Source organism: Rattus norvegicus (genome assembly GCF_036323735.1).
Source record: "Rattus norvegicus strain BN/NHsdMcwi chromosome Y unlocalized genomic scaffold, GRCr8 chrY_unlocalized_7, whole genome shotgun sequence".
Classification (NCBI taxonomy): Eukaryota; Metazoa; Chordata; class Mammalia; order Rodentia; family Muridae; genus Rattus; species Rattus norvegicus.
The window spans coordinates 981,050-1,006,145 of record NW_026947410.1 but is presented as its reverse complement, the minus strand read 5'-3'; the positions used below and the strand labels follow the sequence as shown (position 1 = coordinate 1,006,145).

The following is a 25,096-nucleotide window of genomic DNA, read 5'->3' as shown; positions in this document are numbered from 1 at the left end:
ACAGCCACGATTTTGTTCTTGAAACTGAAAGATTTATTTGCATGCTCCCATGAGTAAATACATGCAAGTACAGAAAGTTCCTTGGTCTTCTACATGAGAGTGACATCCTCACATAGTCCTCAGATCTACATGAGAAACAGAGAATTTAGATGGGCAATGAAAAGTAGGGTGATCAAAAACCAAGTTGGGGAGAAATAAGACAGTTTTCCACAATGTTTCAGGCTTTGGGGATTGGTAGACATTACACAACCATCTTATTATTCATAGCAGAAATAGTCAAAATTAATAAAGGCAGAAATTTTAACAACATATTTATTCTGGCTAATTTAAATTCCCATATTTCATCTGTGGAACATTATATATTCTCTTTCAGGTTCTTCTTGAAATTATTTGAAGAAGTGAAAACTGGTATGTGTTTATCTATTCACATTCATAAAGCATCACCGTTGCTCTAGTGATGAACAGACTGCACAACTGTCAAGAGACAGACTGACTTTCTTGCCAAAGAAAAAAATCTTCTCCTTCATGGAGGCAGTTTCATTCTTAGGTGCAGAAGTTTAAAATCCCCTGAGAATGCTTCCTACAGGTACCATTTCCTGTATATTGTAATATCCTAGAAAATGGGTTTCTTTTTGCATTTTATTTCAAGTGTTAAGATCTACAAACAAGTTTTGAGTGCGTGTACTATTTGTAGATGTAGTCTTTTTTTTTTCCTATAGATGGATTCTGGTTTGTGGACTCTCAGGCATTTTCTGATCCATCTCTCACAGCAGGGGCTGCAAATGAGATGAGTCTTAATCAGGAATAAAGGAAAGAAGAAAGGTAAGGTAATAGATGATGCCCTTATGTATTTAACCCCTCTTAGTCTGAGATGGCTGTTGTCATCAACCTGTATATCTAAACTTTAACTTTGAAACAAAGTACACTCACATGAGTTTAAGCCTTTGTACTTTTCATTGTGTAAATATATGCAATCAAGAGAGCTTTCAAAGTAATAAAGTTGTGTGATGTGTGTTACTCATTTAACAGATGCCCTTGTATAACTTAAAAGAATATATAAATGGTTTTCCTTCATGTTGAAGGTAATGAAGACAGTGTCTCTTCTAACAGTATATGTAGTAATTTTGACAACTATTAAATTAAATATGTTCATATCTTGACAAAACATCAACCACAATTGCTTATGGGATACTTCCTATACTTTCTCAGTGTTTTTTCCTAAATATTGACTTTAAAATGCAGTTAGCAGAATTGATATTGAGGAGGATGGAGGGAGAGAGGAATTGAATGAGAGGGGAGGTTGGGAAGGGAGTGGCCTTTGCAGGAATTAGGTATAGGGAAAGCAGGGAAATGAGAATGGAAGATAACCTCATACTAATACTGTCCAAACTCTTCCACAAAATTGAAACAGATGGAGCACAACCACATTCCTTATATGAATCCACAATTACTCTTATACCTAGCCCACACAAAGACTCAGCACAGAAAGAGGACTTCAGACCAATTTCCCTTAGGGATATTGATGAAAAAATTCTCAATAAAATTCTTGCAATCCGAATATTACAACACATCAAAAAAATCATCCATCATGATCAAGTAGACTTGAACCAAGGGATGGAAGGATGGTTTAATATAGGAAAATTCATAAATGTAATCCATCATGTAAACAAACTCAAAGATAAGGAGCACAAGGTCATTTCATTAGATGGTGAGAAAGCATTTGACAAAATTCAACAACCCATGTGAATAAAAATCCTGGCAAAATCACGAACTGAAGGCTCATATCAAAATATAGTGTAAGAAATATACAGGAAACCTGTAGCTAACATCAAACTAAATGGAAAGAAACTTGAAGCAATCCCACTAAAATCAGGGACTAGACAAAGGCTGCCCACTCTCTCCCTACTCATTCAAAACAGGACTCCATGTTATAGTCAGAGAAACCAGACCACAAGGGGGTCAAACTGACACAAATTGTAAGGGAAGATATCAAAATATCACCATTTGCAGATGATATGATAGTATATACTTAAGTGACCCAAAAGTACCACCAGAGAACTTCTTAACCTGATAAATAACTTCATCAAAGTGTCAGGGTATAAAATTAACTCAAACATACCAGTAGCCTTCCTCTCCTCAATGGATAAACAGGCTGAGAAAGAAAATATTGAAATCACACACTTCACAATAGTCCCAAATAATATAAAATATCTTGGTTTAAGTTTATTCAAGCAAGTGAATGATCTGTATGACAAAAGATCAAGTATCTGAAGAAAGAAATTGAATACTATCTCAGAAGATAGAAAGAGCTTACATGCTCATGTATTGACAGGATTAATATAGTAAAGATGACCATTTTGCCATTCAATTTAATTTTACACATTCAATGCAATCTCCATCAAAATTCCTACTCACTTCTTTAATAGAGATAAAAAGAGAAATTTCCAAATTTATTTAGAATAAGAAAAAACTAGAAGAGATTAAACTATCCTCCACAAGAAAAGAACTTCTGGGGGAATCATCACCCCTGAACTCAAGCAGTATTACAGAGCAATAGTGATAAATACTGCATGGTATTGGTAAAGACACAGATGGATAGACCAGTGGAATAGAAGTGAAGACACAGAAATGAACCCACACACCTATCATTTTATATTTGGAAAAGTAGATAAAAACCATTCAAAGGCAGAAACATAGCATTTTCCAAAAATAATTCTGGTTCAACTGGAAATCAGCATGAAGAAGAATGCAAATTATCTCATTTTTATGACCATGTACAAAGCCTAAGTCAAAGTGAATCAAGGACCTACACATCAAACCAGAGGGAGAGGAGAAGGAGAAGGAGGAGAAGAAGAAGAAGAAGAAGAAGAAGAAGAAGAAGAAGAAGAAGAAGAAGAAGAAGAAGAAGAAGAAGAAGAAGGAGGAGGAGGAGGAGGAGGAGGAGGAGGAGGAGGAGGAGGAGGAGGAGGAGGAGGAGGAGGAGGAGGAGGATGAGGAGGAGGAGAAGAAGAAGAAGGAGAAGAGGAGGAGGAAGGAGAACAGGAAGAAGAAGAGATTGAGGAGGAGGAAGAAGAGCAGGAAGAAGCAGAAGAGGAAGAAGAAGGAGGAACAGGAGAAAGACAAGGAGGAGGAGACGGAGGAAAAGGAGACGAAGATGAAGAAGAAGGAGGAGAAGAAGAAGGAGAAGAAGAAGAAGAAGAAGAAGAAGAAGAAGGAGGAGGAGGAGGAGGAGGAGGAGGAGGAGGAGGAGGAGGAGGAGGAGGAGGAGGAGAAGAAAGAGAAGAAGAAGAAGAAGAAGAAGAAGAAGAAGAAGAAGAAGAAGAAGAAGAAGAAGAAGAAGAAGAAGAAGGAGGAGGAGGAGGAGGAGGAGGAGGAGGAGGAGGAGGAGAAGAAGGAGGAGGAGGAGAAGAAGGAGAAGAGGAGGAGGAAGGAGAACAAGAAGAAGAAGAGATTGAGGAGGAGGAGGAAGAGCAGGAAGAAGCAGAAGAGGAAGAAGAAGAAGGAGGAACAGGAGGAAGACAAGGAGGAGGAGACGGAGGAAAAGAGACGAAGATGAAGAAGAAGGAGGAGAAGAAGAAGAAGAAGAAGAAGAAGAAGAAGAAGAAGAAGAAGAAGAAGAAGAAGAAGAAGGAATTTAAACAGAAAGAGAACTAAACTTCCATTCTTCCCCATTCCCTCTCTTCCTCAGCTGTTGTTTAGGCAGTTGTGTTAGTGAGACGTTAACAGTGTAATTTCTGGTGTTACTTTGAGACACCAACTCATAGTAAATTTTAGTCTCTTAAAATCTTCTTGCATGAAGTAAGACACCCATGGCTACATCATTCTCTATTCTCCAGCACTTCACTTAGTTCTTTTGAATAGGCAGTGTCAATATTATATAGGGTCTGTTCAGATAGATGTAAGTATTTTGAGTTCTGGAGGGCCACAATTGTATCATGCTCAGTGGACAGCACCTCACAGATCTCCTTACCTATTAATAAGCCCTTGAAAGAACCCAAGGCCTGCATATGACCTTATCTCTAATTTGGAAGTTATCTCCATTGGATAATCATGTGAAAATGAAAACTTAGTTTTCTCCAAGGGAATATCACTGGGTACACAAACTAATTTTAAGGGTAGACTGCGTATAAAGCACTAAGGGAACTGAACATCATCTTTGGAGGATCCTTGTCTCATAATGGGTCAGGACTTTTTCTTCAGAATGTCTTTTTCATTTTGTTTTATGTTTATTTATCTATTAATTTTTGCTCTGTATGTATTGTGTATATATTTTTCCTGGTTTTATGTTTCCATGGAATTCCAGAGTGTGTGAATGGAAGTCTGGGTCTCCGTGTCTGTATCTGATTCTTGACCCTTGTTTTGGCTCTTTTCTATATGCTTGTTTTGTTCTACTCCAATTCATTAACTTTCATTTTATTTTTATCCCTTAGATGATGGTTTGTTTTAAGAGTCAGAAGGATGTAGATACAGATGATAGGAGAGGAATAGAAGGGGGGAATAGAGGGTAGAGTAATCATAATTCAAATATATTGCATGAAAAAGTCTAATTTTAAGAAAAGAATTTTAAAAACATACTTTCTGGGGCCTGTCTGCCCCCTTTTCTCAAAATCCTTACTAGTTTCATATAAAAAGTTAATGAAAATATTTTAAATCTTTTCCAAGGCAAAGAAAATTGTTTTTTTACATCTGATCTGGAACTGCCACTATGGGAGTGAAGCTTCTGTAGAGTTGCAATAATGCAGTAGGAGAGTCTATAAATGCTTTCAGAGAAATCAATCCACTGAGGTTCAGCGGGAGTTTCACATGACTGATGTTACAAATTTTCAATGGGAAGATATACATTTTCGATACTTCAGTTTTCATGAAATTCTTCAAGATCAAATTACAAGTAGTATGGAATACAATCATAAAATAGGTTTGTTCCTTTGAAAATTTCAAAATTACCCCAAATAATACTTAAATATCATTAATAAATCAGAACATTTTGTATCCTAAACCCATATAAACATGACAATTATGAAATAGAAGTAGATGCGTATTAGTGGATAAAAGCTGTTTCTGGAGAGGCACTATTTTATGTCTGGGATAATTTCACTTCATTGGTAGATGGGTTAAATCAAAGTCTGATAATGAAGACCTTGCTGTAAAAGACCATTCTCTCACTAAGGGACTCTAAAACCCTGTTGTATAGAGTGCTAGCATTTCAATGTATCTCTTAATGACACTCCATTGGTTAGATGTGCCATATTTCCTGTATTCATTGCTCTGTGGAAGATCATCTGGGTTCTTTCAGCTTCTGGCTATTATAAATAAGGCTACTATGAACATAGTGGTGCTCATGTCTTTGTTATATATTGGGGCATCTTTTGGGTATATGCGCAAGATAGGTGTAGCTGTGTCTTCAGATAACTCAATGTCCAATTTTCTGAGGAACCTCTACACTGATTTCCAGAATGGTTATATCAGTCTGCAATCCCACCAACAATGGAGGAGTGTTCCTCTTTCTCCACATCCTCTCCAGCATTTGCTCTCACCTGAGTTTTTGATCTTAGACATTCTCACTGGTGTGAGGTGGAATATCAGGGTTGTTTTGATTTGCATTTCCCTTATACTATAGTTGTTGAATATTTCTTTAGGTATTTCTCTGCCAATTGATATTCTTCAGCTGTGAATTCTCTGTTTTGCTTTGAACCCCATTTTTCAAATGGTTATTTGTCTCCCTGTAGTCTCACTTCATGTGTTCTTTGTATATTTTGGATATAAGCTGTCTATCAGTTGTAGGATTGGTAAAGATCTTTTTCCAATCTATTGGTTTCCATTTTATCCTAACAACAGTGTCCTGTACCTTACAGAAGTTCTTCAGTTTTTTTAAGATCACATTTGTTGATTCTTCATCTTAGAACATGAGCCTTTGGTGTTTTGTTCAGAAAATTTTCTCCAGTGCCCATGTGTTTGACATGTTTCCACACTTTGTCTTCTATTTGTTGGAGTGTATCTGGTTTGAAGTGGAGGTCCTTGATCCAGTTGTACTTATGCTTTCTACAGGGCAGTAAGAATGGATTGATCTGCAATCTTTTACATACTGACCCACAGTTGAACCAGCACCACATGCTGAAAATGCTGTCTTTTTTTCCATTGGATGGTTTTGACTTCTTTCTCAAAAATTAAGTGACCATGGTTGTAGGGGTTCATTTCTGGGTCTTCAATTCTATTCGACTGGTTTATTTGCCTGCCTCTGTCACAACGCCATACAGTTTTGTTTTTGTTTTTTTTTTATCACTGTTGCCCTGTAATACTGCTTGAGTTTAGGGATAGTGATTCCCATGGAAGTCCTTTTATTGTTGAGGACAGTTTTAGCTATTCTGTGTTTTTTTTTATTACAGATGAATTAATGAATGTTCTGTCTAAATCTTTGACGAATTGGATTGGAATTTTGATGGGGATTGGAATGAATATGTAGGTTGCGTTTAATATAATGGCCATTTTACTGTATTAATCCTGCCAGTCCATGAACATGGGAGATCTTTCCATCTTCTGAAATCTCCTTCACTTTCTTCAGAGACTTGAGGTTCTGCTCATATGCTCATATTTTTTACTTACTTGGATAATGTCACCCCAAGACATTTTATATTATTTGGGGCTATTGTGGACGGTGTCATATCCCTACTTTCTTTCTCTGCTTGTTTAGCTTTGTGCAGAATTATTTTTATACTCAGCCACTTTGCTGAAATGTTTATCAGGCTTAGTAATTCTCTTGTGGAATGTTTGAGGTCACTAAGTATACAATCATATCAACTACAAACAGTGCTATTTTAACTTCTTCTTTTCCAATCTATATCCCTTTGACCTCCTTCAGTGTATGCTTGCTCTGACTAAGATGTCTAGAACTATATTGAATAAGTTGTGAGAGAGTGGGCACCCTTGTTCAGTCCCTGATTTCAGTGTGATTGCTTTAAGTTTCCCTCCACTTAGTTTAATGTTAGTTACGGATTTGCTGTATATGTTTAGGTGTGGGCCTTAAATTCCTGTGCTTTCCAGGACTTTTTTCATGAAGTGATGTTGAATTTTGTCAAAATCTTTCTCAGCATCTAATGAAAGGATCATGTGGTTTTTATCTTGGAGTTTATATAGTGAATTATGGTGTTTGTTTTCTGTATATTAAAGTATCCCTGCAAGCCTGGGATGAATCCTACTTAAACATAGTAGATGATTGTTTAATGTGTTGTATGAATAGGTTTGCAAGAATTTCATTAAGTATTTTTGTGTTGATATTGATAAGAGAAATTGGTCTGAGTTATCTTTCTTCGTTGAGTCTGTCTTTGTTTTAGTTATAAGAGTAATTGTGACTTCATGAAAGCAATTTGGTAGTACTCCATCTGTTTCAATTTTATGGAATAGTTTGGAAAGTATTGTTATGAATTTTTCAATGAATTTTGGATGGATTTCTGCACTAAACCCATCTAATCCTGGACTCTTTTTGGGTGGGAGAGTTTTGATGATTGCTTGTATTCCTTTGGGAGTTATGGGTTGTTTAAATGGTTTATCTTTTCCTGATTTAGGTTTGGTATCTTGTATTTGTCTGGAAAATTGTCTTTTTTTTTTTCAGATTTTCAAGTTTTTTGAACCTAGGCTTTTGTAGTACAGTAATTTTTTTAATTTCCTCTGATTCTGCTGTTCTGTCTCCCTTTTTAATATTTGATTTTGTTAATTTGGACACACTCTCTGTATCCTCTGCTTAGTCTAGCTATGGGCTAATATTTCCTGTTGATTTTTTCAGAGAATCGGGTATTGGTTCTGTTGATTCTTTGTATGGTCCCTTTTTTTCTACTTGGTTGATTACAGCCCTGAGTTTGATTATTTTCTGCCTTCTACTACTCCTGCATGTATTTGCTTCTTTTTGTTCTAGAGCTTTTAGGTGTGCTGTCAAGCTGCTGATGTATGCTCTCTCCTGTTTCTTTCTGCAGGCACTCAGAGCTATGAGTTTTCCTCTTAGCACAGCTTTCATTGTGTTCCAAGAGTTTGGGTGTGTTGTACCTTCATTTTCATTGAATTCTAAGAAGTCTTTAATTTCTTCCTTTATTTCTTCCTTGACCAAGTTATCATTGAGTAAAAAAATTGTTCAACGTCCATGTATATGTGGGCGTTCTTTCCTAATTTTTATTGAAGAACAGCCTTAGCCCATGGTGGTCTGATAGGATGCGTTGGATTATTTCTATCTTTCTGTATGCTTTGAGGCCTGCTTTTTGACTGATTATATGACTAATGTTGGAGAAAGTGCCAGGAGGCTGTGAGAAGAAGGTTTATCTTTCTGTTTTAGGATAGAATGTTCTGTAAATATCTGTTAAGTCCATTTGGTTTATACCTTCTGCTAGTCTGTCTATATCTCTGTTTAATTTCTGCTTCTGTGATCTGTCCAGTGATGAGAATGGGGTGTTGTAATCTTATACTATTATTTTTTGCGGTGCAATATGTGCTTTGATCTTTAGTAAGGTTTCTTATGTGTATGTAGGAGCCCTTGTATTTGGAGCATAGACATTTATGATTTTGAGTTCATCTTGGTGGATTTTTCCCTTGACGAATATGAAGTGTCCTTCCTTATGCTTTTTGATGACTTTTGGTTGAAAGTCGATTTTATATATTCTTCAGATCATTTGCTTGGAAAATTGTTTTCCAGCCTTTTACTCTGATGTAGTGTCTGTCTTTGTCTCTGAAGTGTGTTTCCTGTAGTGCAAAATGCTGGGTCCTCATTACATATTGTGTGTCAATCTGTGTATTTTTAGTGAGGAATTGAGTCTATTGATGTTGGAGATATTAAGGAATAGTGATGGTCACATTCTGTTATTTTCATAATTGGAGGTTAGTTTATGTTTGTGTGCTTCTCTTCTCTATGTGTTGTTGTGAAAAGACTAATTTCTTGCTTTATCTATGGTTTTACTTGAATCCTTGTGTTCGGTCTTGCCAGTTAGTGTCCTTTATAAGACTAGATATGTAGAAAGGTATTGTGTAAATTTCGTTTAGTCATGGGATATCTTGGATTCTCCGTCTTTGTTAATTGAGAGTTTTGATGGATACAGTAACCTGGGATGGTGTTTTTATTCTCTTAGTGTCTGTATGACATCTGTCTATGATCTTCTGACTTTCATAGTATCTGAAAAGAATTCTGATTTAATTCTGATAACTTTGCCTTTATATATTACTTGACCTTTTTCCTTACAGTTTTTAACATTTTTATTTGTTTTAGGCATTTGGTGTTTTGACTATTATGTGATGGGAGAATATCCTTTTCTGGTCCAATCTATTTGGAGTTCTGTAGGCTTTGTGTATGTTTATGGGCATCTCTTTCTTCAGATTAGGGAAGTTTTACTCTATAATTTTGTTGAAGATATTACTGTCCCTTGATGTTGACAGTCTTCACTTTCTTCTATACCTGTTAAGACTAGGTTTGATCTTCTCATTGTGTCCTGGATATCCTTTATGTTTTGAGCTAGGTCTTTTCTGTTTTACATTATGTTTGACAGTTGTGTGATTCTTCTGCTCCTTAGATTATGTCTTCTATGTCTTTTATCCTGTTGGTGATTCTCACTTCTATGACTCCTGGTCTCTGTCCTAGGTTTTCCATTTCCAGGGTTATCTTCCTTGTGCTTACTTTATTGTTTCTATTTCCATTTTTAACTCCTGGGTGGTTTTGTTTATTTCCTTCTCCTGTTATGCTGTTTTTCAAGTAGTTCTTTAAGGTAGTTTTGTGTTCCCTCTTTCTTGCATTATATTTGTTTACTTCAGTTTTTTCTATTGTCCTGCATTTTCTTAAGGGAGTTACTATTCTTAACATCCTCCATCATCATGATAAATGTGAAATTATATTTAGATCTTCCTTTTCTGGTGTGTTTAGATATCCAGTGTTTGTTTTGATGGGAGAATTGGGTTCTGTTGAGCCCAAGTAGTCTTGGTTTCTGTTGTTTGTGTTCCTGTGCTTTCCTGTGGCCATCAGGTGGTCTCTGGAATTAGCTTGTCTTGCTCTTTCTGACAGTGGCTTGACCGTCCTGTAGGCTCGTGTGTCAGGGCTGCTGTAGACCTGTTTTCCTGTTTTCTTTTACCCAGTTAAGGGAACAGAGTATTCTGCTCTCAGGCATGTAGTTGCTCCTGTCTACTTACTTTCAGCTGTCCCTGTGGGCGGGAACCAGAAGGAACTTCCCATACTTCTCCTAGGTCCCTCTGTGGGGGGAGGGGGCACAGATGGTACAAGGTGTTTTCCTCTTGAGTCAGGAATCTGGGCAGAGAGTAGTCTCCTCTGATTTCCCAGGAGTGTCTGCTTCTCTGAGGCTCTAGTTACCCCACCATCATGATTTGGGTACAGGGAGCTGTTTGACAAGATCAGTTCCGATCCAGGCACAGTCTGGAACATGGTGCTCCAGTAGATTTACTCCTCCTCTATTCCAGAGTCACTATGCAATTTTGTCTTGGGCCAGAGATGTGGGTAATTGTGGGCAGAAGTGGTAGTCTGTGTGCATTGTATGCTCAGTATTGCCCACACTCCTGGGTGATCAGCTCTCTCTCCCACAGTTTCTAGGAGAAGGGAGCTTTGTGCTGGAATCAGCAAGGTTCAGGAGCCAGCTTGAAACTGGAAATGCCTGATCCCAGAGGAGTTCTGCCTTTGCATGTCCTGAGTCAACCAGTGAGCTCGCTTCAAGCAGAAAAGTTGGAATCACCTCTTCTCTCAGGCCTGAACTCACTTGTTGGGCTGACTTTCAGCTTTCCATAAGGGCTGCAACCAGAAGTGTCTTGACCCTACTGCTCCTAGGTTCCTATGCACAGGAGGCCCAGATGGAGCTAGGTGTTTTTTTCTTGAGTCAGGAATTTGAGCAGAGTTCTCACGGGTTTCTGCCCCTCTGACAGTGTAATACTTCCCCACCCCTCATGACATTTGGGTGTAGAACACTGTTTGGACAAGTTCAGATTCAGCTGCAGTTTGGACTGCAGGGCTCCTGCAGATTGACTGCTCCTATATTCATGTATCCAGTGGCACTATGCAGTTTCCTCTTGGGCTAGGGATCTGAGCACATGTGGGAAGAAGTAGCAGGGTCTCCTCGCTGAGGTCTCAGTATTGCACACTCTTCTGGGTGTTCAGCTCTTGTCCCACAGACTTTCCAAAGGAATTCAAATGTTCACTCCCTATCTTACAGGTCCTCAGTCTTTCCAGTTCTCCTCCAAATTTTGTTGGAGAAGACGCCTCTGGTTAAGGGGAGGTACAACAGGCCCAATCAGAAAAAAAAAAGGGGCTGGAAATCTTCTTCTCTTAAAGGTAATCTCAGTGATTTCTCATATTCCACAAGTGGAATAAGTCCTGCCCCTTCTCCAGAAGAGACTTTAATACCTTTGCCAGCTGCCAAAGCAGGGCAGAGAGCTCTGTCCATTCACAAAGACAGTCAAAGATGTGCCCTATCTCCACCAACGTGCTTATGAAATCTGCTTCGGGTAAAATGAGTTTGAAACCTGATTCTGCTGACAAAGCGGATTGCAGAACTACCCTATTAAGCCAAGAGGACATTCAAAGTCCTCCACTATTAAAAATGCGCTTAAATCATCACTTATGATCCAAGGCGTACAAAATACAGTTACAAATACCCAAGTGAACCTCATAACACACATACCAGCCCAAGAAGAGACAAAATTTTCTGCATGTACACCATTAGATCAAGGACCATTGACAGTTTCAGAAGGGGCTCTTGAGAGTTCCACACCCACGCAAGATGTGGTAGAAATTTCTGAATCCACCGATGGAACTCCTGTGCCTTCTGCACATAAAAAATATGTTCTAGCAGCCTCACCATATCCCCCAGTACTTCAAATGTCCCTATATAATAGAGAATTATTCAAATATCCTCTACCACTGAAGGGACCCTCCTGACATCCCATTAGGCCCACAAAAGCCAAGTTTATCAAAACACACTGTCAATGAGCCATGCAGACTCCATATTTATACAATGTGCAGAGAAGATAAAATATCCCCTACCTCCTCAGGGGACTCTAAGTCGTTCTGTCCTGAAAGCAGAGGCTCCAAAATTTTCCACATATACATCAGAGATGCTAGAACTTCCCAAAACTGAGCAGTATTCTCTGAGTATTACTCTATCTCATAAAGAGACTGTGGGACAAGAAACTTCTACAAAAGGAGGTCTACCCATAGCCACATCTTTAGAAATGTCTTGTGGATGTGACACATATACAAAAGATATTCTAGGACAGATTCCATCTGTAGAGAAGTTTATGGACCCAACCATATGTGAACCATGAAATGCGAACACCAGAGTCTGTAGCATCCTCAACAACTGAGGAAAGGGATTCCTTGTATTCCATTAGTGTAAAAGAATGAATACGACCTCCACAAATTCCACAGTAGGCTATAGGAACTTCCTTATCTCCTCAAAATCAGCCATCTTCCCCAACTACAGAAGATGCTACACACTCTTCCAAATATTCAGAAAAGATTGCCATTCCTTCTTTATACCCACAAGCAGACCCAGAACATCTGCCAAATACCTCAAAAGCTCTGGATTTTACCTCATCTTCTGAAGGGGCTTTAGAGCCTGTTTTGCCTCTCAAGCAGGCTAGGGAAACTGACACTTCTATAGGAAAGTCGGTTTCCACTTCTCCAGCAGAAGAAATTTCTCTTGGAACTTCCACAGTTACAAAACAATATCTAGAATATGTCTATGATGCTCAGGGAGAGGTCACATTTTCAGAGGTAGCTCTAATACATACCCTCCATTCTGATATCACAGTAAGGATTCTACACGTATACACGGTACATTAAGACCTTCCTCATCTGAGAAGGATGTCTTAGGATCTACTGCATCTGAACAGCATGTTTTAGAACTATCCCCATATACCTAAGTAGATTTATTTAACATGTCCACTCTGGGGATAAAGAGGCGACATTCTCCCTCTACCAAAGTGGACCACAGGCATCCAGTTTCTATAAAAAAAAAAGGTTAAGATTTGATCCTTCTGATGTAGTCTTGAGAAATTTCCTCTAAAGAAGATAGTTTCAAACATCCCCCTTCTGCAAAAGGGATCTTGTGCCATCTTCTGCAGCCAAAGAGACAGCAAAAGCTACATTTTCTCCTCAGGTGAGTCCTAACCTTCTCCATCTGTCCAAAGGGCCATGGAATTTCCAAAAAATATGAAGGAATTGTGCAAAGATGCCATTCCTTGAAAGGACTTGCTGGACATTCCATATTGTCCCAAGATGCTCAAGTAACTCCTCCTTCTACAAAAAAGGCATGTTCACCGTCTACCCTAGAGTTTCAGAGAATTTCTTCACCCCTCTCTAGGGCTCCAGAAAGTGTTCTCCATGCTCAAAGTGGTTTGTCATTGTGCAAATTAGACTTCAAACATATAAAACCTTTTTTTTTATATTACCAAAGGTCTGAGGGAAAGTCCACATCGAAAAAAAATCATTTAGACCTTGTGCCATTAGTCCAAGTATATCAGAAAAATTCCATGTCTTTTAAAGCACCTAAAAATCTATCTTGCTCTAGCACTCGTCCTAGAAAACAATTACCTTTAGTCATACAATCCCTAGGATCATTGAAATACAAAAAGGGGTGTCTAGAAACTTTACCATCTGCCAAAAGGTCTTTAGGATGTTCACCAACTTCTCCAAGAGCTCGGTTAACCCATAGAAGAACAAAAGAACTAAAGCCATCTGCTCAGGGTGTTTTCCAAAAACCACTTATTTCTTCTTTACTTTTATACCAAGACAAGAGGCCAGCTTCCTCATCCCCATCTCTGATCCCTTCTTCCTATTTGTTCTCTCTCCCAAATCGCTCTTTACTCTGAATTAGATGCCAATTACTAAACCATAGACATATGGAAGGAGGTAGTTGCTGTCAAAACAAAACTTGTGATATCACAGAAGAAGCTACGGCTCTCCAGGACACAATTGAATTTTCAAGGAGGGCCTAATGATGATGGAACTGCCATAGCCTACCTGCTCAAGAGCTTCCTTGCATTGACCAGATTTGGTTGTGCACTTTCCAGTAGTGTCTCCTGTGACACAGTAGAAACATTTACATGCTACATCTCTGTACAGCTAGAGCCTTCTCTCTGCTTTATTAGTGATTACATGCTCTGAATGAAGAAAGTTAGTCAGGGGCTTGTCATGGGTAGAAAAGATCTAGGAACACAGAAGGAAAGATATTCTTCTGGAGATTAATTTTATTCTCTGGTCAAATCCTGTGACATAAATTTCAATTCCCTAGGTTTTCCCTGTTTTGCTGGTGCCAGTATTTTCCCTACAGAACTTTAATTGAGTGAATATTGTTTTATATTTTCTGATTGTAAATTCATTTACAGGGGACATTATATATGTTCCTGCATGTGTACTCAAAATTTCATTTTTCAAATTCCATTTTTTGCAATGAATTTGGTATCAAACGTGGCTCAGCTATAGAGTGAATATAAGAGTGGAAATATTGTGTACCTACTTCTAATGATCAACTCCCAAATCCATATTTTATCCATTAATTACAAGACATCAGTAAAGCAAAGGACAACATGGAGTAAAGAATGTGGTTCTGAAGTTCTATTAGATATCAGTCCTCTAATATCTACCTTCTTGTGTTCCCAGGGATAGGCTTGAGGGTTTTGGATGTTTTACCATGATTCTTTCTTCAGGCCACACATCAGTTTCTGAGTGATGGGCAGTGATAGGAATGGCTTGTGGTCCAATGAAACCTCAAATTCAATAGGTTATAAAAAACAGGAGGGAGTCTATTTGCAATTGTCACTTGTGGATCCTATAGTCTTCACCTTGTTATGCAGAATCCATCCAAATATTAAACCAAAATTCCTAGTTGTAGGATCCACCAAAACTGTATATATATATATATATATATATATATATATATATATATATATACACATATATATATGTATGTATATAAATGTATATATGTATATATGTATATATATGTATATATGTGTGTGTATGTATTCACTTATATATATATGTATGTATTCATATATATATGTATGTATGTATGTATATATATGTATATATATATATATACATACATACATACACATATATATATATATATATATATATATATATATATGGCACAAAAACTAGATAAGATTGATGAAGATAAAATTGCATTCTGCCAATAAATGGTTTTAGATCTTTCATGAGAGACACAGCTAGAGCATGTCAAATACAGAAGAGATTGCTAGTGGCAAACCAGAGAACTGAATACAGACCCCTTGTTTGTAGATGTTGAGAAAGGATTACAAGAGCTGAATGGGCTTTCAACCCCCATAAGAACAACAAGTTCAATTAACCAGGGCTTTCTGGTATTAAACCAATATTCCATGACTGTTTATGTACAGACCTGTGGCTCCAACTGCATATGTGGCATAGTATGGCGATGTTGATCATCAATGGAAGGAGAAGCCCTTGGTTCTCCCTAGTTAAAGGGAATGTCAAAGCACAGTAAAGGTTATAGATAAGGATAAGGGGACCAGCTAGGAATATTAAGGACAGGAAACTGGGAAAGGAAATAATATTTGAAATGTAAATATAGAAATATCCAATTAAAAAAGGTATATACGGGGCTGGGGATTTAGCTCAGTGGTAGAGCGCTTACCTAGGAAGCGCAAGGCCCTGGGTTCGGTCCCCAGCTCCGAAAAAAAGAACCAAAAAAAAAAAAAGGTATAAAATTTGCTAAAAAAAAAGGAAAAAAAAAACAAAAGATAATTAGCAGCTAATCAGACCTATTGAGTCAGTAATCCAAAGGTTTCCTGTCAGGGATTTATAGTCAGAATAATACTAGTGGAAAGATTGAGATGATGAAGATCAAATTTGGAGCACTTCTCTCTCCCAAATACCAGTATCAGACACTTACTGCTCTATAAGTATCCAAATAATTGAGGAGTTTACTCTGAGGTGAGGAAAGTATACTTATTTTTCACTTCTTCCTTAGGACCATTTTCTTCTGGGCAATAAGAACAAAAATCCATGAGCTCTAAGGAAAAGAACACTGTCCTTCCAAACACCTGGCTTTTGGGAGAAAGAAATTAATGATATAAACTCTCTGACTTCCAGGAACCATTAGAAGCAGGGAAGTCCAGATTCTTCTGAGAGGCTCCCAGCTCCTGATCCCATGTGTGGAAGGATCAGATCAATTCTATCTCTTCAACTTACATATTCCACTCCTACCAAGGCTTCAGTGAGATTTCTCAGGGATGATGTATTTCTTCCTTCTTTTATACCAAGACAGAAGACCAGCTTCGTTCTCCCCATCTCTGATTTCTTCATCGTCTTTGTTCTCCCTCCCTAATGACTGTTTCCCCTGAATTTGAGGCCAATTAGTAAAACCTATAGGTACTGAAGTAATATCTGAGAGGCATTTGCAGTCAGGACAACACTTATTACATCACAGAAGAAGCTAGTGCTCTCAAGGATACAAGAGATTTTTCAGGGAGAGCCTAATGATATTGTCACTGAGAACTGCCATGGCCTGACTCTAAACAGCTTTCCTTACATTAACCAGTTTTGAGGGTGCCAATTTAGGTATGTCTCCTGTGACACAGTGGAAACTTTCGTTCTCCATCTCTCTAAAGCTAGTGACTTCTGAATGGAGAAAATGAGTCAGGGGCATGGCATGGATAGAAATTTTTTAGGAACTTGGAGTGGAGGAGATTCTTCTGGATAATATTTTTATTCCCAGGTCAATTCCTGTGACATACAGTTCAATTTTCTAGGTTTTCTTAATTTTATAAAGGCCAGTACTTTACCTACACACCTTTCGTTGAATGAATATTGTATTTCACTTTCCTATTGTACATTCCTTCATAGGGGACATTATAAATATTCCTGAATATGTACTCAAAAATTCTGTTTTCAAATTCCATTCTCTGCTATGATTTTGGAAACAAAGTGGGCCCATCTATAGACTGAGAATAACAGTGTAAATATGGTGTACCTACTTCAATTATAAATTCCCAAATCCTTATGTTATTCAAAAATTACCAACATCAATAAAGCAAAGGACCACATGGAGTATACAATTCTTTTCTCTATTCACATTTGATATCTGTACTACACTATCTACTTCCTGTGTTCCCATGGCCAGACTTGAAGGTTTTAGATGTGTTGCCATGATTCTTCCTTAATGTCATATATAAGAAACAGGAGCATGGGCAGGGGGAAGAAAGACTTGAGGAATAGTGAAACCTCAACTCAATACTTTCATAAGTACAGGAGGGAGTCTCTTTGATATACTCATTTGCAAACTCTACATTCTTGACCTAGTTGTGCAGAATCCATGTAATCATTCCACCTAACCTAATAGGTGTAGGAAGCACCTAAAGTATATATATATATATATATATATATATATATATATATATATATATATATATATATATATTCAACCACCAAAACTGGATAACATTGATGAAGCTAAGAAATGCATTCTGCCAGGAAACAGATATAGATATTTCCTGAGATACAAAGCTAGAGCATGTCAAATACAAATGTGAATGTCAATGGCAAACCAGTAAACTGGAAATGGAGTTCCAGTTGGTAGATTCTGAGAAAGGATAATAAGAGCTGAAAAGGCTTTCAACCCTTAAGAACAAAAATGCCAATGAACCAGATCTTTCTGGTACGAGACCAATATTCAAAGGTGGAAAATGGAAAGACCTAAGGCTCCAACTGCATTTGTAGTAGAGGATGGCCTTGTTGGGCACCAAAGGAAGGTTAAGCCCTTGGTCCTCCCTTGGTTTGACTTGCATTTAAAGGGAATGTGAAGGGACAGTAATGGGATGGTTTATAGAAGAAGTGGAGAGGGACCTGTTAGGGATCGTACGGGAGGAAATTCTAAAAGGAAACAGTATTTTAAATATAAATATATAAATATACATTTTAAAAAAGGAAATAAAATTTGTAAAAAATAAAAGATATAAGAAATAAAAGTAAAGAAAACTACCAGCTAGTTACAGCTATTGACTCAGAAATCTAATGAGTCACTATCAGGTAATGACAGTCATAGAAATAATAGTTGAAGGACTGAGATGATGATGTTTAAAATAGAAGCTCTTCTCTATCCCAGATATCAGGGTCAGGCACAAACTGCACTATAGGAATCTAAAGCATGGAGGAGTTTACACAGAGCTAGGGTTACAAAACTTGTCCTTCCCTTGTTCTTTAAGTCCCTTTTCTTCTTGTCAAAAAGAATAAAGGACATGCACTCTCAGGAAAACAACTGTGCCCTTTCCATCCCTTGGCTTTTGGAATAAAGAAATGAATGATATAAACTCTCTGACTTCCAGGAACCATATGAACAGGTAAGTCCAGATGATTTTGAGAGGCTCCCATGTCCTCATTCCCATATGTGGAAAGCTGAGATGAAGGCTGTCTCTTCAGGGAACCCACTAAACCCCTACCCCGGACTCACTGAGCTCTCAAATGGACCAGGTAATTCTTCCTTTTTGATACCAAAACAGAAGGGAAGCTTTCTTTGCACATCTCTGATTTCTTCATCCTCTTTGTTCTCCCTTCAAAAATGTCTGTTTATTCTGAATTAAAGGCCAATTAGTAAGCTCTAGGGGTACTGAAGAAATATCTGAGAGGCAGATGCTATCAGGACAACACTTGTGACCTCACAAAAGTAGCTAGGGCTCTCTAGGTTACAAGAGATTTTTCAGAGAGGGCCTAATGATAATGTCTCTTAGAACACCCATGGCCTACATGCTGAACAGCTTTCCTTACATTGACCAGTTTCAAGAGTGCCTTTTCCAGGAGAGTCTCTTGGGTCACAGTGGAAACATTTACGTACTCCATCTCTCTATAAAGTTAGATACTTCTCTTTTCTTCATTAGTGGTTACATGCTCTGAATGGTGAAAGTTAGTCAGGGACATGTCACGGGTAGAAAAGATTTAGGAAGATGGAGTGGAGGTGATTCTTCTAGATAATATTTATACTCCCAGGATTATTCCTGTGACATACAGTTCAATTTTCTAGGTTTTCTCTGTTTCGCAACGGGCAGTATTTTCCCTATAGACCTTTAATTTATTGAATATTGTATTACAAATGTGATCATATTCTAGTTTTCTTCTCTTGCTTAGTGATGAAAAAAGTGATACCCAGTACTGTATTAGAACAAACATTATATAGTACACCTAAAGAAAACAAATTGCTCCCAAGGTCAACGTAACTTCATAAGTAAGCAATTTGAATTCACAGAGAAATGGTAAAGTATTGTATTATTTATCCTTAAAAGGATACTTGTAAGAATCTTTTAGAAACAGAAATCTAAACATCTGTATAAAAATGTTATATCTGCTTTAAATGATCAGAATGCACATCTGTGATTGGCAAACCTTATTAAATCCTATCAGGAAGCTGAGGGTAAAACTGGTTCAGAAAGCAGTCATCAACAGTCCAGCATTTGTGACAGTCACACCATTAGCCTGTGCCACCATAGTTCTTGATCCCTGACCTTAAAAGATCCCAGCCTTTCCGAACTACAAATTGTTCCATTCATTGTTTTTTATATCAGAGTCAGTAGGGAAAAGATCTTAGCCAGCTTCACAAACAATTTTATTTTTCCAAAAGCTTTTAATGGGTTGTGGTCCTCGCTAATCATTCTACATTTCCTCGGGCAATGATAGAAGCAATGATCTACCCCAGAGGCAATTGCTAAAAGACCTGTATCACTCTTATTGCAAATGCCAATGGCACTGCCCTCTGAGTGGTAGAAAGCTCCATGAGGATTTTCATGCACTTCTTAGATTAAGAGAGGATGAGTGCAATAACTGAGCACCACTCTGCCTGAAATCCTCGTGGGGTTCATGACTCACCAAGGTCCAACGAGACTGTGCTGAAGAGTGGGCCATACCCCAGGATTTCTAAAGCTCTGTGCCATTCCTCCTTCACAGGCCTTGACAATACTCCATTTCAGAACCAAATTTGAACTATGCTTTTACCCTAGATATAATTTCAAATACTATACTAATTAGGGAGAGTGTGCAGCCTTACATTGTCCTTGACTTTAAAGGAATTGCTTTACATTTCTTTCCATTTAGGTTGATGCTGGGTACCGGCCTGCTGTCCATTGCCTCTATTATGTTTCTGCATAGGACTCGTATCCCTGATTGCTCTCACCCTTTTAACATGAAGGTGGGTTGGAATATTTTTGCAAGCTTTTTAAATATCTAATGAGATTATCATGTGATTTTTCTCTTTCAGTTTCATTATATAGTGAATTATATTGATGGATTTTCAGAAATTGAAACATCTCTGCCTCCCCCTAGAAATTAATAATTACACAGCATAACCTACAGAAAGGATCTCACATTCACATGCATACTCCAATAGCTCCCCCCCCAAAAAAAAACAAAAAATACAAACAAAAAAAATCATGCACCCTACTGAACAGATGTAATACTCACATACATACTCAAACATCCTAATCGAAAACACAAGACCCAAAAAAACATGCAAGCAAAAAAAAAAAAAAAAAAAAAAAAACCCTGCTCCCGCAACATCTCATTAATACCTTTAAGCATTAATGTCCTCTACTCAACAGTAAAAGGACACAGGCTAACACAATGGATGTAAAATCAGGATCTATCCTTCTGTTGCACTCAAGAAACACAATCCAGCAACCAAGATAGACACAACCTCAGAACAAGGGGTTGGAAAAGATTTCCAACCTAATGGACACAAGAAACAAGATGGTGTAGCCATTCTAACATCCAGCAAATCAGACTTTCTACCAAAAGTAATCAAAAGAGACGGGGAAGGATACTTCATATGCATCAGAGGAAAAATCCACCAAAATGACATCTCAATTCTGGATGTCTATAGGCCAAAGACAAAAAGCAGAAATATTGGTGAGAGAAATATTGCTAAAGCGTAAATATCACATCGAACCTCACACATTAATAGTGGGTGACATCAATGTCCCATCTCACCAAAGGCAGGCCATTGAGACAGAAATTAAAAAAATAAATAAATAAATGATTTAACAAACACGGGGTTCAATAAAATTGACCTCACTGATATCTACAGAATAGTTCACACAAACACAAAAGTACACACTCTCTTTTCAGTACCTCATGGAACCTTATCCTAAAATGAACATGTTCTCCCACTCTAAAGAAGCCACAATGGATACAGAAATACTGCACTAACCATTGGATCTTCTCAGATCACCATGGATTAAAACTGGACTTCAACAATAAGAAAAAGTGTATAAACTCATTGAAATTCAATAGCTGGCAACTTAAGATCCACCAGTTCACGGAAGAGATGAAAAACAAAAAGTGCTCCTAGAATTTAATGAAAATGAAGGCACAACTTCTCCAAACTTACCTGCATATGCAGCACAGGGTGCTTTTATAAAGAAACCGGAGAGACCCCACACTAGCAACTTCCCAGCACACCCTAGATCTCTAAAATAAAAAGAAGCAAATACATATTAAAGGAGGAGACAGCAAGAAATGATCAGACTCAGGGTGAGAGTGATCCATCAGAAACAAAGAGAATACAAAGATCAAAAAAACAAAAACAAAAAAAAAACAAAAAAAAAACAAAAAAACAAGAGCTGGTTCCTTGGGAACATCAATCCGACAGACAAATCCTCAGACAGATAATGTAATAGGAGGAGAGAGCATCCAAATAACAAATTCAGAAATGAACAGGGAGCCGTATCAATGTACAATGATGAAAGTCACATAATCATTAGTTCTCACTTTAAAGTGGATGATTGTGTAGACTGATTGCACTGACCACAGGTAAATTTAGGTAAGATAAACTCTGTAAATAGCTCTACAACACCTAATGAGACACAAACAGTAATTAAGTTTCCCTACTGAAAGAGCCCAAGGGCCAGATTGTTTGAGTGCAGACTCCTACCAGGTTTTCAAAGAATTCTCAACCTACACCAAAAAAACAGAAACAGGAGGAAAACGCCAAAATGATTCCATGACACCAGTTTCGCCCTGACACATAAATCACAAACGACACAAGAAAGAAAGAATTTCAGAAGAATTTCCCTTACCAACATTGGTGGAAAAAATACTAGGTAAAATGCTCAAAAATAAAATCCAAGGGCATATCATAACCGCCATTCAGTGCCATCATGTAGGCTACCTCCTGAGGCTGCAGGAGTGGATCAATCTATGAAAACCCATCAAAGTGATCCACTATATAAGCAAACTGAACTGAAAAATAAAAATATTCTGCCCTCAGCATTTCACATTAACGTGCGAGCTCCACCTGGAGTTAACTTTGTGGATGTTACATACCATGCAGTATATATATATATATATATACACATATATATTTATATTGTATATAAATACATATATATATACATATTTATACACACATATAAAATATTATTATAATAAATTAATATATTAAAGTGATATGTACAATCATTATAATAATATAATTAATAATATACTATATTAACATATTAAAGAATATTATTATTAAAATAAATAATATAGTCATATTTTATTAATACATTATATTATTATATATTTATATCATAATAAAATATAATTGATACTAATATATTATGTTAGTATATTAAATTATTATATAGTAATAAACTATACCTCTCTGACCCTCTTCTGACTCTCTACCTAACCACACCCTCAGTACTCCAGTATCAACTTTCCCCTCTGGCTCACTGTCATAGGCTTTAACATTTAAAGAACAGTTAAAAGGGACAGAAGGTTCATATGCGATCTCCTTATTCCATGAAAGAGGACTAGTCAGGGGCAACCTCCTTTGAGGAAGCAGATAAATATCAGGATACAAATAACATTTGCTGGGGGAAGATCAAATTCAAATAATGACTTTGCATATCTATCCAGTGTATTCTGAGAAAATGGGGAATATTTTTCCTAAAGACCCAGCTATACTACTCCTGGCCTTATATCTGAAAAAACCTCCTCCATACCGCAAGGACATGTGCTCCATAACGTTCTAACTGCTTTCTTCATAATGAGCAGAAAATAGAAATAACCCAGAAGCCCCTCAACCAAAGAATGGCTACAGAAAATGTGGTTCATTTACACTATGGAATACTACACAGTTATGTAAAATAAGGACATTGTGAAGATGCGGTGGAGTAGATGGAATGAGAAAGTATTGTTCTGAATGAGGTAACTGAGTCCCAAAATAACATGTACATACTCACTTAAAAGAGGGTATTAGCCATAAAGTACAGAATTCAAACACTAAGATCTAAGGAACCAAAGAGGCTAAACAAGAAGAAAGACCCAAGAAAAATTATTGAATTTCACTCAGAAGGAGGAATAAAATAATGAGAGGAGGCAGATGGAAGGAAAGGAATGGGTGGCTGAGGGGATGGGACCGGAAATGGGGTTTGAGAATCATTTCTTGAGAGAGACGAGCAAGAGGGACAGAGGGCCAAGAGAATAAAGAGAAATCAGTGACTGTCCAGGTTGGGTGCTATCTCTAAGATTTGCCTGCAATCTGGGATTGGTGAGGCTACACTAGCGTGTATGAGGGTGACTTTAGTTGAGACTCGGAGCAGTGGGGATACAAATACTGAAATGGTCACTTTCCATAGCCACAGAGGACCAAAAGTGGAAGGATAAGGACACAAAGCCACCCCCAAAATTTTGACACAGAAATTGCCCTCTCTATAAGAGACACAGGTACAGAGATGGAAGAGAAATGAGAGAATGGACAAAGGATAAGTAGCCGGATGTGAGACTTATCCTACGGGCAAACCTCAAACACTGACATGTTTGCAGACGGGAGGATAGCATTATTGTTCTCTGCAAGGCTCCACCGAGCAGCCGACTGACACAGAAGCAGAGGTGCACGGCCAAAGATCGGATAGAGCTCAGAGAGTCTAACCAAAGAGCTGAGGAAAGGACTGAAAGAGGCAGAGGAGCACAGTGGTCTTCACGAGGGTTCACTAAACCCGTCGCCTGTCTTTGGATCCTGTTCTCCTACTCGAGCTTCGTTTTCAGGACCTGGTGGGAGATGATGAATCTAACCCTGAAAAGACTTGATGTGCCAGGGGAGAGGGTGCACCCAGAAGGGCACTCCACTCTCTCAGAGAAGACGGGGAGAGGATAGAAAGAGGGACTGTAAATGGTGGGAGCCTGGAGGAGTGTGGTGACAGTGCAGCATTCAGAATGTTACCTGGTGAATATATACAACCATTCTTGCAAGGGGCACAGGCATGACATCACGGGGATGGTGGCGTGACATCATGGGTGTGGCTCATGACATCGTGTAGGTGGGGCATGACATCATGGGAGTGGGGCATATCCTCATGGGGATGGGGTCATGATATCATGAAGCTTCATGGAAAATAGTTGAAACTAGAAAAAAACAAAAAAAAACAAAAACAAAAACAAAAACAAAAAAAACAGCCCGAGAGCGAGCTGAGACCTAGAGACACAAACATGGCGCGTGTTTACCTATGGATGGTATCAGGTGTGAGGCAAATCATATTCTATCTACAATCCACAAATGGAGAGAGGACAAAGGAAAGGAGAAGGCCGGTGAGAGGGAAAGCATCAACCTCTCTGAAAGGAAAACTGTAACAGATTCTGTGATTGAAGTGCTGACGACTGAGACAGGAGCTGAAGGTTGGTGGGGAAGATGGAGGAATAGCGCTGTGCAGAGAGAACCGGCCAGAATTAGGGGACATATGGGTTAATGCAGAAACTCAATGGATGCACTTGTTAGTTCATGGCGTCTAGAGAACAACCTCCCGAGTATTTAATCTGATAGAGAACGCAGAATCCGAACCTTCAATCTTTTGAAATCAAGCAAGTGGAACCTCAGGTTTTGGGATGGGGCACATTCAGTGGAGTCGGTTTCTGAGGAGGTCAAATGGAGATCCCTGATTAACAGACCGATGCTGGGACAGAGATTATAAAAAGATTATAAAAGCTCAAGCAAATGAGCCCTTCTGGTACCTTAAGCCTCCATCGATGTAAATCCACCCGAAAACCCCTTCCCGCTCTTCAAGGTTTGTGTAGCCCTTGTTCAACCTGAGTAAAATATATGCACACAGCGCTTCCCTG

General features: G+C 38.1%; 1 long non-coding RNA gene across 2 annotated transcripts in view; it reads right to left on the bottom strand.

Moving 5' to 3' along the window:
• The window catches only part of LOC134484784 (uncharacterized), a 38,100-nt gene extending 19,272 nt beyond the window's left edge, over positions 1 to 18,828 (bottom strand). Inside the window, exon 1 of one of the 2 annotated variants that reach the window (XR_010062574.1) lies at positions 18,451 to 18,828. This is a non-coding gene — a long non-coding RNA (uncharacterized LOC134484784). Of the gene's footprint in view, positions 1 to 16,204; positions 17,300 to 18,450 lie in introns of those variants that run through there. The other variant, XR_010062573.1, reaches the window with a different exon arrangement.
• Positions 18,829 to 25,096: the final 6,268 nt, after the last annotated feature.